This window comes from Scyliorhinus torazame, chromosome 11 (genome assembly GCF_047496885.1).
Source record: "Scyliorhinus torazame isolate Kashiwa2021f chromosome 11, sScyTor2.1, whole genome shotgun sequence".
Lineage (NCBI taxonomy): Eukaryota > Metazoa > Chordata > Chondrichthyes > Carcharhiniformes > Scyliorhinidae > Scyliorhinus > Scyliorhinus torazame.
In genome coordinates, this window is record NC_092717.1 from 174,011,418 (window position 1) to 174,028,130 (window position 16,713).

The 16,713-nt window shown below is 47.3% G+C and overlaps 1 protein-coding gene across 1 annotated transcript in view; it reads right to left on the bottom strand.

Moving 5' to 3' along the window:
• LOC140385653 (uncharacterized) overlaps positions 1-16,707 on the bottom strand; it is a 38,752-nt gene extending 22,045 nt beyond the window's left edge. Inside the window, exon 1 of the mRNA XM_072468030.1 lies at positions 16,620-16,707. The gene's annotated coding sequence lies outside the window, so the exon portion shown is untranslated. The remainder of the gene's footprint in view (positions 1-16,619) is intronic.
• Between the last annotated feature and the right edge of the window lie 6 nt (positions 16,708-16,713).

Genomic DNA, 16,713 nt, shown 5'->3' on the forward strand with positions numbered 1-16,713 from the left:
ACTATTATCTGAATGGCCATAAATTAGGAGAATGTGGGATGTGAAAATTAGGAGAATTAGGGGAATGTGCAACGAGACCTTGGTGTCCTCATACACCAGTCGCTGAAGGTAAGTATGCAGGGAAACAGGCGGTAAAGGGGGCAAATGGTATGATGGCCTTCATTTCGAGAGGATTCGAGTACAGGAGCAGGGATGTCTTGCTGCAATTATACAGGGCCTTGGTGAGGTCACGCCTGGAATACTGTTTGCAGTTTTGGTCTCCTTATCTGAGGAAGGATGTTCTTGCTCTGGAGGGAGTGCAATGAAGGTTTACCAGACTGATTTCTGAGTTGGCAGGACTGAGGTATGAGGAAAGATTGAATCGGTTAGGATTGTATTTGCTGAAGTTCAGAAGAATGAGGGGGGATCTTATAGAAACCTATAAAATTCTAACATGACTAGACAGGGTGGATACAGGAAGGATGTTCCTGATGGTGGGTGTGTCCAGAACCAGGGGTCACAATCTGAGGATACGGGGTAGACCATTTAGGACAGAGGTGAAGAGAAATGTATTCACCCAGAGAGCGGTGAGAGTAGAATTCCTTAACATAGGAAGTAGTTGAAGCCAAAACATTGTAGGTTTTCAAGAAGTAGTTAGATATAGCACTTAGGCCGATGGGAATCAAAGGATATGGGGGGAAAGCATGATTAGGCTATTGAGTTGGATTATCAGCCACGATCATATTGAATGGCGGAGCAGGTTCAATGGGCCTGTGTACGTATGTATGTTTATCTAGAGTGATTGGCAGCTTGACTTTTTTTTCAGATTTATCCCTAAATTTTCTGTCCTGCCTAAAGAGTCCAGATATTATTGGAAAATCAGATGATCTTAATGCACTATGCTGTTTCATGAATGCAACCACATGGCAGCACGGTAGCATTGTGGATAGCACAATTGCTTCACAGCTCCAGGGTCCCAGGTTCGATTCCCGCTTGGGTCACTGTCTGTGCGGAGTCTGCACATCCTCCCCGTGTGTGCGTGGGTTTCCTCCGGGTGCTCCGGTTTCCTCCCACAGTCCAAAGATGTGCAGGTTAGGTGGATTGGCCATGATAAATTGCCCCTAGTGTTGGGTGGGGTTACTGGGTTATGGGGATAGGGTGGAGGTGTTGACCTTGGGTGGGGTGCTCTTTCCAAGAGCCAGTGCAGACATGATGGGCTGAATGGCCTCCTTCTGCACTGTAAATTCTATGAATTCCTATTGACCTTTAAATGGATTTGTCTAATTGATATTTTGCTTTGCATGGTGAAATCAAATCCTGGTTAAATGGCAAATTTGAACTTATCTTAATAGTCTCCTTGGGTTCAGATGGTAAGAAATACAAAAGGAATTGTTTTCCTTTCTTGCCATTATTTCCTGCCTTCACTTATGGCGCTCCTAGATACATTCTCTGATTATACCTTGAACACACAACAAACTTGCATCGGGATTATGTAGTGTCAGGCTATAAAATCATGGAAATTTCCTGACAATACTAGAATTCCTTCAGCTTTTACTTAGTAATTAGCAATGCCAATCAATGTTTTTGTGTAAGCAATTTTACATATGAATATGTTCAAATGAGTCACAATACATTACATGCAATAGCAGGCCCACTGTGAAAACTATGCACTGTAGTGCACATGTTGCTGTCTTTCCAAAGGAAAGTGTCAGATGACATTAGAGTATTTTAGGGCTGGCACTAAATCAAATGTTCTTTATATAGATGCGCTATAAAAGCATTGAACTCCAAAGGTAACATCATCCTGATGATACTGTGGAGCTTGTTAACCGCTTAAGACAATTCAGCTTTAAAATCCCTTATTTTATCAGTGTCTGTGGGCTGTGGTTGTTCTTTTGCACTAAAACAGGAAATGTATTTTGAGGTTGCTAATTTTTCCTTCTCAAAGTATAATATAAATTAAGATTTATGATATAATTTTGAAATTTTCAAAATTTGCATAACTAATTTTATTTGATTTTCTTTGGTGAAGGGTGAATATTTCTTTTAAAAATAGATGAAAATGAATGAAATTAAAATCGCTTATTGTCACAAGTAGGCTTCAATGAAGTTACTGTGAAAAGCCCCTAGTCGCCACATTCCGGCGCCTGTTCGGGGAGGCTGTTACAGGATTGCCAGAATTCAACCTTTTCTTTTTTGTGGTGAGGATCAGTTTCAAGCATTACCAGACCAGGCATGGCATGAGTTAACCACAGGTCAAATTGGGGCTAATTTGTCTGAAAATGGTAAGAAATTGGAGAATCAGCTGCACTTCCCTCGAACCCTTGTCAGGAAGTGGCACATTCAATTCCAACTCTTCAAACCCCCCCTCCACCCTTGTTTCATGGGCATGGCCCCCTCACCCCCTGATCCTTAGCAGTGCCACCCTGGCAGTCAGGTACCCTTGCACTGCCACACAGCCAGTTCTCCCATCAGCTTGGCAGTGCCAGTGTGGCAGTGCCAAGGTGCCCACATTCGAGGGGAAGGGCCAGGAGGCCACCCTACACTTACCCTGACTACCCAGGGGCCTCCGATGGCCTGGGAGACCCCCCGGGTGCCGTTCCACCTGGTCCATGTGTAAAGACCAGCACTGATCGGCACCTGGCTGCAGCCTTCCTGGGGAGAATCGAGGGAGGCTGGTGGATCCCGGACAGGTAGGTCGTAAGTAGGTCTCCATTTGGAGCAGAGTCTGACTCCGACGTCTTGCAGAGCTCTGGTGAATCCAGTGAGGCGTGGAGGCTGTTGGAAGGCTCGCTGCAGGGCTCTCCCGGTATTCTCTGGTCACGTTGTGCTCTCGCTTGAGCGCAGCGTGGCTGGAGAATCGCGCCCATGATCAATGCAAATGATAAAAAAGAGAAATATAAAATGGGTTACCAACTGTCTAATCACCCACTTCATACTATCACATAACATAAATATCTACCCCAGGGATCATGTTTTATGTGATGGCAGATGTATCAACACTGTACCATTTGTTCTCATCCACAAAATCAGGTGGTGAAGGATAGAACTGAACAATTCTTTCCACACTTTTCTAAGCATTTATTTACAGATATGCACATTACAAACATGAACCTCCTAACAAAATAATCAGTTTCAGCCTAATCCTATTTATAAGATTACCCCCAGTTAATATCCACCACCTACATATAATTTAAAACAATGTTCTATCTTTCAATAAAAAAATATAGTTTATAAGTAACTGCAATTTGAAAATAATTCAAACTAAAGACCTCCATATTGTGTACAAAACATTGCATTGTGAGATACCACAACTCTAGGACCCTTAACAACCTTATTATACAACAATCCAACAGATGATGATTTGTATTTACCGATTTAGTCTTAAGAGATTTTCTTTCTCCAGGAATGTCTTTCAACCAGCAAGGTCAATACATAATACACATACTTTTCATGGAGGGTACTAGATTCCACAGTGAATGATTAATGACATAACATTTGTTGTGTCAATATGACATGAAAAGAAATCCAACACTGTACGTATCAAAACATTATTCCTTTTGCTATTTTTAAAATGGACTTTCTGCTGAACCAAATAAGATGGCTGCTCTAAGTCACATGATAACGTTACAAGAACCAAATAGTCCTCCTCATCATCTTGGAATTTCACACCCAATTGTAAGGACATTATAATCACAAGACCAGGGAACTCACAGATTGAAACACGTTATGCCTGCAGAGCTGTTAAAACTAATCTCATGTGTGGACTGTTCAAGTCATAGGAACATAGGAATTAGGAGCAGAAATAGGCAATTCTGCCCTTCGAGCCTGCTCCTTCATTCAATCAGATCATGGCTGATCTCTTCCTGGACTCAAATCATGATGTGGAGATGCCGGCGTGGACTGAGGTGAGCACAGTAGGAAGTCTTACAACACCAGGTTAAATTCCAACAGGTTTGTTTCGATATCACTAGCTTTCGGAGCGCTGCTCCTTCCTCAGGTGAATGAAGAGGTATGTTCCAGAAACATAGATATAGACAAATTCAAAGATGCCAGACAATGATTGGAATGCGAGCATTAGCAAGTGATTAAATCTTTACAGATCCAGAGATGAGGTAGTCTCTCAGCGTAGTCTGTGTTGTAGGTCGACTTGAGTGGGTTTGTGATCTGTAGCCCTTTCGGGATCTTGTCTGCTTTCTTGCATCTTTGTATGCATCTCCACATCATGGCTACCATCGACACCGCAAACTGCCGGCTCAAAGTGGAGAGGATCTCCAGGAAGATCGCGCATATAGACACTGACATTACGTTTCTACAAAGATGCAAGAAAGCAGACAAGATCCCGAAAGGGCTACAGATCACAAACCCACTCAAGTCGACCTACAACACAGACTACGCTGAGAGACTACCTCATCTCTGGATCTGTAAAGATTTAATCACCTGCTAATGCTCGCATTCCAAGCATTGTCTGGCATCTTTGAATCTGTCTATATATATGTTTCTGGAACATACCTCTTCATTCACCTGAGGAAGGAGCAGCGCTCCGAAAGCTAGTGATATCGAAACAAACCTGTTGGACTTTAACCTGGTGTTGTAAGACTTCTTACTGGACTCAAACCCACCTCCCTACCTGTTCCCCATATCCCTTTAACCCATTTTTCATCAGTATATCTGTCTTCCTCTTGAAACCATTTAATAAATTGGACTCCATCGCACTATGGGACAGTGAGTTCCACACATTTACCACCCTCTGTCAGTAGTGCCTCCTCATCTCGGTTTTAAATCTATCACCTCTCAACCTATATCTGTGACCTCTTGTTCGAGATCGCCCCATAAGGGGGAACATTTGGTCTACATTTACTTTATCAATCCCTTTTAGTATTTTATATACCTCGATCAGATCCCCGCTCATCCTTCTAAACTCCAGTGAGTATAAGCCCAAACTGTTTAATCTCTCTTCATACATCAACCCCTTCATCCCCAGAATCAACCTGGTGAACCTCCTCTGAACCGCTTCCAATGTCACCACATCCTTCTTCAAATAAGGAGATCAAAACTGGACACAATACTTCAGATGTGGTCTCACCAACACCCTACACAATTGCAACAATATTTCTCTACTTTTATACTCCAGTCTTTTGCAATAAACGCTAACATCACATTTGCCTTTCTTATTACATTTTGTACCTGCATACAGACTTTCTGTGATTTATAAACAAAGACACCCAGATCCCTCTGCCCAGACGCATTTTGAATCTGCTTTCCATTTTGATAATCTGCCTATTCTTTCGACCAAAATGGATAACCTCACCCTTATTCACATTAAACTCCATCTGCCAAATTTTGGCCCAATCTCCCAGCCTATCTATATCCATCTATAAAATCTGTATCTCCTCTTCACTGCCTGCTTTCCCACCTATTGTCATACCATCTGCAAATTTTGCTATGTTACACTCTTTCTCTGCTTGCAGATCATTATATAGATTGTAAACAGTTGAGGTTCGTGGACTGAACCCTACTGCACCCCACTAGTTACAGTTCGCCAGCCTCAGAAGGACCCATTTAACCCGACCCTCTGCTTTCTGTCAGTCAGAAAAATTTTCATTTTTCATTTCATCCTCCAGCTTACCACTAGCTTTTGCAATATGGTATGCCCTACTTTTTGCCTTTATGTCCTCCTTGACTTAAGTGTTTAGCTATGGAGCGTTTTCCTCCCTTTTATAATTCCTTTTCCTCTCAGGAATATACTTTAATTGAGAGGTCTTTAAAATCTCCCTGAACATCCGCCATTGTTCCTCAACTGTCTTATCCTCAGTTGATGTGCCCAGTCTACTTGGGCAAACTCTTTCCTCAGGCCTGTATAATTACCTCTGCCCAACTCTAAAACTCTAGTATGGCACTCTGTCCTCTCTTGCTCAGTTTGAATTTGAAATTATAGCATGCTGTGATCACTCCTTCCAAGAGGATCCTTAACGACAAGACTATTTATCAACCCTTCTTTGTTACATAATACTAATCTAAAATAGCCTGTTCCCTGGTTGGCTCCATAACATATTGCCCTCAGAAGCATTCCCTCCATTTCAAACGGTGACCATTGAGGGGACAATGGAACTTATTTACATCTTGGTAAGCTTACCCCTCTAGAACTCAGAGTCTGCCTAGACAAAAGCTTTCTGATATGAGGCCCTCAATATGGCTCACAAACTAATCGCTGGGGCATTATCAGTTGAAATCAAAGCCAGTTTTAGACACTGGATAAACATTCCTTTTGAAATCATGACTCAAGTGACCATTTTGAAACTCTACATTCCTTTGAAAACTGAGAAATCCTCACTTTCCTGTTTAACATCCAACCGGTGAACCACCAAGAAGCAGAGCTCCAAGCTGAACTTCAGCCTGCTCTTTGACAGTCCTGTCTCTACTGGAAGATTTCCAACCACCAACTGCAGAACTGACCCAACTTCATTTTAAGGCACAAGCACCAACTGTAACAGGACACTTAGAAAATATAAACAGGATTAGACAAAGTCAACATGATTTATGAAAGGGAAATCATGTTTGATAAACCTACTGGAGTTAGAATATATAAGCGGATGTGCTGTATTTGGATTTTCAGAAAGCTTTTGATAAAGTCTCACATAAGAGGTTACTGTCCAAAATTAAAGCACATGGAATTGGGGGGCGTCATATATTGCCATGAATTGAAAATTGGTTCACAGACAGGAAACAAAGGGGAGTAATAAATGGGGCTTTTTTGAAGTGGCAGGCTGTGGCTAATAGGCTGCACAGGGATCAGTGTTTGGGCCCCAGTGATTTACATAATGATTTCGATGAGAGAACCAAATGTAATATTTGATGACACAAAACTTTAAGGGAATATGAGTGGTGAGGAGGATGCTAAGAGTCTTCAAGGTGATTTTGACAAGTTGAGTGAGTGGGCAAATATATGGCAGATGCAGTACAATGTGGATGAATATCTACTTTGGGAAGAGAAACAGATGGGTGCAGCATTACTTAAATGGTGATAAGATTGGGACATGTTAACGTACAAAGGCACCTTGAGTATCCAAGAACACCAGTCACTGAAAGCAAGCAGGTACAGCAAGAAGTTAGGAAGGTAAATTGTACTTTGGCTTTCATTGCAGAGACTTGAGTACAGGAGGACAGATGTCTTCTGCAATTGTACAGGCTCTTGGTGAGGCCACACCTGAAGAATTGTGTGCAGTTTTGCTTTCCTTATCTAAGAAAGGGTATACTTTGCCCTAGGGTGGGTGCAGTGACGGTTCAACAGCCTGATTCCTGGGATGGCAGGATTGTCGTATGAGGTCGGGTCAACTGGACCTGTATTCACGGGAATTTAGAAGTATTAGAGGGGATCTCTTTGAAATATATAAAATACTGGCAGGGCTAGATAGACTGGATGAAGGAATATTGTTTCCTGTTTTGGGTGTCACAAAGGATCACAAGCTCAGGATACAAGTGTGTGCCATTTAGGATTGAGATTTGGAGAAACATCTTCACTCAGAGTAGTGTAGCTGTGGAATTCTCTACCACAGAAAGCTGTGAAGGCCACGTCACTGAATATATTTAAGAAGGGAATAGATAGATTTCTGGACTCTAAATGTGTCAAGGGGTATTGGGAGAGGGAGGGAGCATGGCGTTGAGATGGAGGATATAAGCCATGATCATATTGAATGGCTTAGCAGGTTTAAAGGACCGACTGACCTACTCCTGCTCCCTTTTTCTTTGTTTCTGCAAAGAACTCGACAAAAACAGTCTTTAGCCCACTGAATTGAAGTTCCTATGTGAAAGAACACCTCATTGGTCTTTGACTCTGTGACTGATAATCACGTGAACTAATAAACAATTCTGTGGTTCTAGTATATATTCTATCCTTGGATGCAAATCATTCTTTTTTTCTATCCCCCCATACTGTGTTTGGTGGGGTGGGACATTGTGAACATTACTTCCCTGGGTGTTTAATGTGAATAAATTAACCTTCTGAGTTTATAATAGCATGAGTTTGCTGCGTGTTATTAGTAAATTGGATCACGGAAACTGAGAGTTTGGGGTAGGTCACCACAGCATACTTTAAAAATAATTTAAAACTCCCCATGTCTGCGTGGGTTTCACCCCCACAACCCAAAGATGTGCAGATTAGGTGGATTGGCCACACTAAATTGCCCCTTAATTGGAAAAAAAAATAACTGGGTACTGTAAATTTATTTTTAAAAATAAATAAATTATTTAAAACACCTTCTGCTTATGGACAGTTTGTGAGAACAAAGAAGTACAGTTTGCCACCTCTCCTGTCTGTGATACATTCAAAAGCAAATACATCCTTGTAGAGAATCTCACTTAAAATATTTGGCAAATAGAATCCCATATCCACTTCCCCAATAAAAGCCAGTGCTTTGGCAGCCAAAGTACTTTTTAATAAACCTTTATATTTTCTTCGGCCATTTCCTATTCTGGGCAATTGATCTTTGGATGTGATAGCTCTGTTATGTGTGTCATGATCACTCATGTTATCACTATCCAGCACTTGATTTGCCATAATCTTTTCCTCAAGACCTACGTGACAAAACACATGAGCATTTAAGATGCAGGTTTCCTTGTTCACTTCTAACAGCTGCTCAGAGTCCGAGACTTTGTAATGAATCATGAGGAATGAACATTATTGATTTGATTACAATATTTGGTTACTGCATTACCATGACGATCAATTACCGAAGCAGGGCCTTTCTATTCCATGTGCCTCATTCTTTTATAGTATACTAAATCTCCTGAATTGAAGTCTCCAATGGCTTTATATAATACATCAGTGTTCTGCACATTTTCTCAGAGACCTCGGATGGAATTCTCTGGCCGTTCACTGGTGGCGGGATTCTCTGGTCCCGCTGACAGCGCACTCCCACCTGCGGGTTTCCCGGTGGCATGCGGTGTCTTCAATGGGAAATGGCGGGAGCAGAGAATCCGGCCGCCAACAAATGGTGCGTTGCCTCTCACTGCGGGGAATCACGTGGCTGGGAGGCCAGAGAATTCCACCCCTTACCTTTGAGCAACGCCTGTCTCCTTGCGTGTAAAGTATAATATTTATTAATGTGCTGTTTAATGCTGAGTGAAAATCTAATCTAATAGGCGTGGAGAATAGTTTTATTTAGGGGGACTATAAAATTAATTTGCTAATTACTATTTATTAGTATTTGGTTAACAGTCACAAGGTCAAACAGGAATGAGACCGAAAGAAAAAATATATCCTTGTTAAACAGGGAATCAAACAGAGATATCATTTAGTTACAGGAATTATCCAACCTTAAAAGTTGCATCCTGTAATAGCCATTACATTTCTTTATACATCAAGTTGATCTGAAATGCATTTCCTGAATTGTGGTACAATCAGATTTATTAATAGCTTACAAAAGGAAATTGGATAAATTTCTCAAGGAGAAAAAATTGCAGGGCTAACATAAAAACTCAGGGGATTGGAATTAACGGGATAGTCTAACCAGAAGCAGCACCAATAAGTGACCTGATCTGCAACTGCATGCCCCTACAAAGTACAGTCATCAAGATCCAACTGGAAAGAGGCGAGATCCCCAATACAATTTTCAGAGGCAGAAGATCAAGTCTCTTGATATGTCATGCAAACATATGTACATACAAACATATAGGGCACGATTCTCCGGAAAGATTTCTTAGTGTGGTAGCGAACGGGAACTGCTACGAGTTTCCCGGCACACGGCCTGGCGAAGCCGGCAATGCAATACAACATTAATTGGTCCACTTAACGAGGCCCCATAGGCTCAGGTCGTAAATGAAGGCTCGCCAGCCGATTCATCCGGACCACACTTCCCAGCTCCCTGCCAACAAGACCGAGCAGCACTTAAAAAGCACTTGCACAGCCAACCCCATTCAGCTTGCAGGCATGGCACTGAGACCCCCGGCCCCAAGATTTGGAGATGCAGACCTGGGGAGGCTCCTAGATGCGGTTGAGCCCAGGAGGATGTCCTGTTCAGCTGAGAGTCCTGGAGGGTGAGCCACAGGGCAGCCAGTGCTGCCTGGGACGAAATAGCAGCGGCTGTCAGCTCGGGAAACATGACCTGGAGGACTGGCCTCCAGTGCTGCACGAAGATCAGCTACCTACTCTGGACAGCACGGTGAGTTGACACCAACCATCTCCTCCCCCAAGACCTTTCCGACACCAGGCGAGCATACTCCCAACCCTCCATGTGCCCCTCAATCCACCCTTTACACCTCTCTCCCTTCAACCCCCCCCCCTCCCCACCACCGGTGTGACCTTGCATGCAGCAAATAATGCACTGTATCTCTGCAGAAGCTCTCCCTCAATTGGGGATGAGGGCCAAGACTTTGGAGGGGTGCCGGTCATAAGAATCGTTACAACCTTCGAGGAACGGGCTCTGGAGGTGACGGTGGTGGCCGAGGACAGAGCGGTCACCAGTGCAGCGGTTGCCGCACGCCACAATATTAATGGTCAGGCTTCTGGGGCACAATCTGGTGAACACCACACAGTTGCTGATGCACATCGGGTAGAGGCAGCAACGTCCAAGCGAGACAGCAGTCGGAGGTCTGCTTGATCCCAGGACGCAGCTGGATCGCAGACAGATGCTGAACCGATAGACCAGGCTATCCCGGAGCAGATGGAAACCTTGAGGAGTGGCCTGGATATTCAGAGGGAGATGTCAGAAACACTCCAGCAGATCCATAGCTGATTGGAGGAGTCCCAGAGGCTACAGGCGCAGGACATGTCGCCGGCAATGCGTGGCACGGAGGCCAACACTGCTAGGGTGGTGACCGCAGTCGAGAGCCTGGTACACAATGTCAGCAGCATTAGTGGAGGTGTCCAAGGTGTGGCGCAGTCGGTGATGGCCATGGTCGAGTGCCTCGGGGGAATGTCCGACTCGCTGGGAGACGTGACCCAGTACCAGGCTGATCTTGATGAGGTGCTGTGGGACATGTCCTGCTCTCAGATGAGAATGGCCGAGGCACTGCGGAGCTTGTCCCAATTGCAGGTGAGCATTGCTGAAGTGCTGCAGAGCATGTCCCAGTCATTCCGAGGAGCATTCCGAGGGCGTTGATACGATGGTGCGGATCATGGGGAACTGCCTGGGCTGGCAGAGCCAGATGATGCAGGGGCAGTCGGGCCGAACCAGTTGCCCGTCCATCCCAAGGTGAACCCCAGGGCCCTATGGGCACCGAATGGGTTGAGAGGGCGCAAGGTGCCAACCCAGACCCGTCCCATGGAGTGGCGATGGTAGCCACCGGCTCCGCAGAGTTCCACCTCTCTGATGAGGCAGCATCTCGCAGTCAGCACACGGGATAGGGCAGCACAGCTGTGTATGTGGCGCCAACAAGTGCGCCGGGGCCCTCCAGCCCCAGAGGATGCTCGCCAGGGGCATCAAAGGCCACAGAACATGGTAATCAGCTGGCTGCCTCCACCTCTAATGTGCATCCAAGGGACACACCTTGGCATTATGGTAGTGCAAGGAAGACTAAGCACGTTGAGGATCACTGAGGGCACTGGGGAAGGGGGGCTGAGTGGGTGAAGGGGAGAGCCCCAGCACCTTGGATTGATATAACACAGATCCTGGGAGGATGGAAAATGGGAGTGGGGATGATGGACCAGGCCATGTACTATGTGAAGCTGCCGAGTATGATGGCCTCCCTGGCCCTCCGGGCTTGCCGGATCCTCCCTGCTGCCGCTTGTCCTGCAGCCTCTGGCTGGTCCCCCCTTTCATCCCCGGGATCCATTTCCAGCCCTCGATGGTCCCGCGCCTCCTCATCATCATCCTCCTCCTCGGAGGTGGCCACATGTTTCATAGAATTTACAGTGCAGAAGGAGGCCATTCGGCCCATCGAGTCTGCACTGGCTCTTGGAAAGAGCACCCTACCCAAGCCCACACCACCACCCTATCCCCATAACCCAGTAACCCCACCCAACACTAAGGGCAATTTTGGACACTAAGGACAATTTTAACATGGCCAATCCACCTAACCTGCACATCTTTGGACAGTGGGAGGAAACCGGAGCACCCGGAGGAAACCCACGCACACACGGGGAGGACGTGCAGACTCCGCACAGACAGTGACCCAAGCCGGGAATCGAACCTGGGACCCTGGAGCTGTGAAGCAATTGTGTTCCGCATCTCCTACCTCCAGAACACTGCACCACTGCTGTGCCAGGTTGTGGAGGGCACTGTAGACCACCACAAAGCAGGCAGTCCTCGGGGGGGGGGGGGGGGGGGGGGGGGGGGGGTGTACTGGAGGTCATCACCGGCATTGGTCGAGGCCTGGGAACCACATTTTGAGCAGTCCGATGCACCGCTCAATGACAGCCCAGTGGTCACATGGGCCTCGTTGTATCGGGACTTCGCTTTGGTCTCTGGCCTCTGTACTCGCGTCATCAGCCAGGTCCTCAGCGGGTACCCCTTATCCCCCAAGAGCCAACCAGCCATTCTGGGTGGTCCTCGACTGATCAGGGATGTAAATGTTGTGTACACTCCCTGGGAAGCGTGCACACACATGCATGATCTGCATCTGGTGGTCACACACGAGCTGTATATTCAGGGACTGGAACTCCTTCCTGTTGATATAAGGTACTCTCAGCTGGCCTGGTACGTGCAAGGCAACATGCGAGCAGTCTATCAGCCCCTGGCCCCGGGGCATCCAGACAATGGCGGAGAATCCTGCTGCTCGGGCATCTTGTTCAGCTTGGTCCATGTCAAAGTTGATGTAGTTTTCCAACCAGGCAAATAGCGCATCCGTGAATTGGCAGATGCATTTGTGGCCTGTAAGATGCCTCACAGGTCCCCGCTCGAGCCCTGGAATGATCCTGAGGCATAAAGGTTCAGAGCTGCGGTGACCTTGACAGCCACAGAGAGTGGGTATCCTCCTCCTCCACGTGGTGCCAAGTCCACGAGGACATGGCACAGAAGTGCACCGTCTCCTTGCTGAGGAGGAGCCTCCTGCAACACACATTGTCCGTCATCTGTTCAAACGACCCGTGACGCCTGTACACCTTGGGCTGTCACGGGCGACCCCCTCTGTCTCGCACTGGCCTGATGGGCGGCCGGGGCCTCAGTGTGTGGGGCGGGATCCGTCACAAGGGACTCCGCCTTGAACCTCTGCATATGCTCCTGCTGCTGCAGTCACCGGCGTCTGGCCACCCAGCAACACCACTGTTCTGCAGGGTCCAAAATACAGTCCATACCATTCAATATCTGTAAGGAATTGGGAGAAGGTGTTAGACTGACAAACAGTGGTGGCTCCCACCCCAGGACCCTCCATTCCCTCACTGATCTCCCCCCTTCTCTCACACAACGGACTCCCTGCCCACTCACTCCCGGTCTCAGCGGGCACCCCCTCAACTGACTCCAGACCCGACACCCGCACATAATGTGACCTGGTGCTGATCCCGTTGCACTCACTCACCCTCCAGCCGTGGACATGGCCCCACAGCTGTGTCCCATCCACTGGGTGTTTGGATGTTGGCTGCTGCATCTGTGGTGTGGCCTCCCGCAGTGTTCAGGTAGTGTCCAGGCATTGTGGTCTGATTGGGAGGCTAGGTATGAACTCCCACATGGTAGATGGCCCGCTCACCCATGGGAATCCACTCTGGATGAGTGAAGTGCTCACTTAACCACGATTGCCAATTCAGCAATAGCCTTCAGCCACACAGTCAGAGGCCTCAGCGGTTGGTGGGGGTTACAGGTGGTCGGTGAGGCAAACGGGTAGGGACAAGGGTTGCCCCCGGAACGGGTACACACAATCCAGGGGATGGCATAGTGGTGCTGCGCACGGTTGCCCTTCCAGCCGACTCCCCCTCCCCCCCCCCTCCCCCATGGCAGCCCAGCCCAGCTGAGCACTGCGGCGGCAAGCCCAGTGCTTTTGGGCTCTTTGCCTTTGAGCAAAGATGGCTACTCACCTCCTCGGCTCCACTCAGAAACTCTTCCACCAGGTTCATGTTTATATAAAGGAGTACTAATCAGCTCCAGCGTGACCACTTGTTGAGGAGACCGTTGAATCACGGGAGGCCATTGGATACGGGGCGGCTTCCGCTAATTATATGGAAATAGGGCTTAAGTGTTGATTATTGGCACCTCGTGATGCTAAGGCCGATTTTGCCCACGGGTGCGGGCCGGTTGCATCGCCTCTCCCATTATTCATCAGCCTCGTCCGCTCTCGTTCGAGCACAACGAGGACAGAGAATCGCAACAATAGGGTGGAAACCTCCCAAAAAATTGCGTGCCATTGGTGCGAATCATACCGGCCGTTCCAGCGTAATTCCCATCGTCATCTTCCCACATTTAGTCATTTTTTGGGTGATTCCCGTCAAAATGTGGTGTGGACTAGGACGGAGCCTCAGAGATAGGGGCGCTGTTTTTAAAGGGCGTCCTGCTCTCAAAATAACCCTACAGCCCTCCCCCTTCTCACCAGCAAAGACACCACCCCTTCTCGCCAGCAAAGACCACCCCATCACTGTTATAAGGCCCACCCTCCTCAGGTGAGTGACTAACCGCTATGGGGTCGCCAAAGGACCCCGCCGTCAGTCTATCCTTCAGGCCCCACACCTTGGCAGTGCCAATGTGACTGCCCAGCCATGTCCCTGATGACCCAGGTCCTAAGAGCCCCCAGCATGGTCATCACGTCTATTCAGAGAATTCAACAGTGGCTGTGAGAAGGTCTTCAATGAGGAATCTTTGCACTTTAATGTTCACAATCAGTAAGAATGAACAACAACACCTCCTCCACAATAGTCCTCAACACCGAGGCTCTACAAGGCTGCGTACGTAGCCCCCTACTCTACTCCCTGTACACACACGGCTGCGTGGCAAAACTTGGTTCCAACTCCATCTACAAGTTTGCTGACGATACGACCATAGTGGGCCGGATCTCGAATAACGACGAGTCAGAATACAGGTGGGAGATAGAGAACCTAGTGGAGTGGTGAAGCGACAACAATCTCTCCCTCAATGCCAGCAAAACTAAAGAGCTGGTCATTGACTTCAGGAAACAAAGTACTGTACATACCCCTGTCAGCATCAACGGGGTCGAGGTGGAGATGGTTAGCAGTTTCAAATTCCTAGGGGTGCACATCTCCAAAAATCTGTCCTGGTCCACCCACGTCGCGCTACCACCAAGAAAGCACAACAGCGCCTATACTTCCTCAGGAAACTTAAGGAAATTCGGCATGTCCACATTAACGCTTACCAACTTTTACAGATGCACCATAGAAAGCATCCTATCGGGCTGCATCACAGCCTGGTATGGCAACTGCTCGGCCCAGGACCGCAAGAAACTTCAGAGAGTCCTGAACACCACTCAGTCCATCACACGAACCTGCCTCCCATCCATTGATTCCATCTACACCTCCCGCAGACTGGGGAAAGCGGGCAGCAAAATCAAAGATCCCTCCCACCCGGCTTACTCACTCTTCCAACTTCTTCCATCGGGCAGGAGATACAGAAGTCTGAGAACACGCACGAACAGACTCAAAAACAGCTTCTTCCCCACTGTCACCAGACTCCTAAATGACCCTCTTATGGACTGACCTCATTAACATTACACCCTGTATGCTTCATCCGATGCCAGTGCTTATGTAGTTACATTGTATATGTTGTGTTGCCCTATTATGTATTTCCTTTTATTCCCTTTTCTTCCCATGTACTTAATGATCTGTTGAGCGCTCACAGAAAAATACTTTTCACTGTACCTCGGTACACGTGACAATAAACAAATCCAATCAAATCCAAAAATGGTGCCAGATGCTTCTATGTACTTCCAGTGCAGGCATACTGTTGAAGCATCAAGGTCGAAAAGATCCAGTCTAAAAAAAATTGCTGTCAGACAGTGCATCTTCTCTTTTTAGGAAGCACTTCAGCGTAGAGAAAAATCCACTATGAACAAAAAGCACTCAGACAGAGCACCTGGTCTTTCTGGGAAGCATTGCAGAGTAGAAGGAAATCTATTATAGAAAAATGTGGTCAGACAGGACACCTACGCAAATGATGAATCACTTCAGAGTTAATGGATCGTGAAGCGCTTTAAAAACAAAACTGAACCCTCCTTTGAGATAGCCTTCAGATGTTAATCAAGAGGCTTGTAAAACAAGGCTTGTTAAACCTGTTATTTCTAATTTTTCCATGCTCAGCACCCACCCGGCCGGCCGCTCACCCATCATCATCCTCTCCCCAGGGCTCACAAGTCAGCAATGCCAGTGGGTGGCACAGTGGCACTGCTGCCTCACAGCACCAAGGACCCAGGTTCAATTCCAGCCTCGGGTGACTGTCTGTGCGGAGTCTACACTTTCTCCCCGTGTCTGCGTTGGGTTTCCTCCCACAGTCCAAAGATGTGCAGGCTAGGTGGATTGGCCATGCTAAATTGCCCCTTAGTGTCCAAAAGGTTAGGTGTGGTTACTGGGTTATGGGGATTGGGTGGGGGCTTGGGTCTAGGTGGGTTGTTCTTTCGAAGGGTCGGTGCAGACCCCTTCCTAGTTCTCCACTCCCAGTTCTCTCCACACCCACTCCTCCCTTATTGGTCTCCCCCTATCCCCTCTCGCAGCTCCTCCTGCCCGCAGTTATCCCTTTCTCAACCCCCGCCCTGCTCTCTCATGCTCCTACCCTGCATCACACTCCAGGGTCACAGCAATGTTCAGGCCAGACGGTGGGGTTGTCCTGGGGGGGATCGTTACCGTCCCGTCCAGAAGCTTTGATG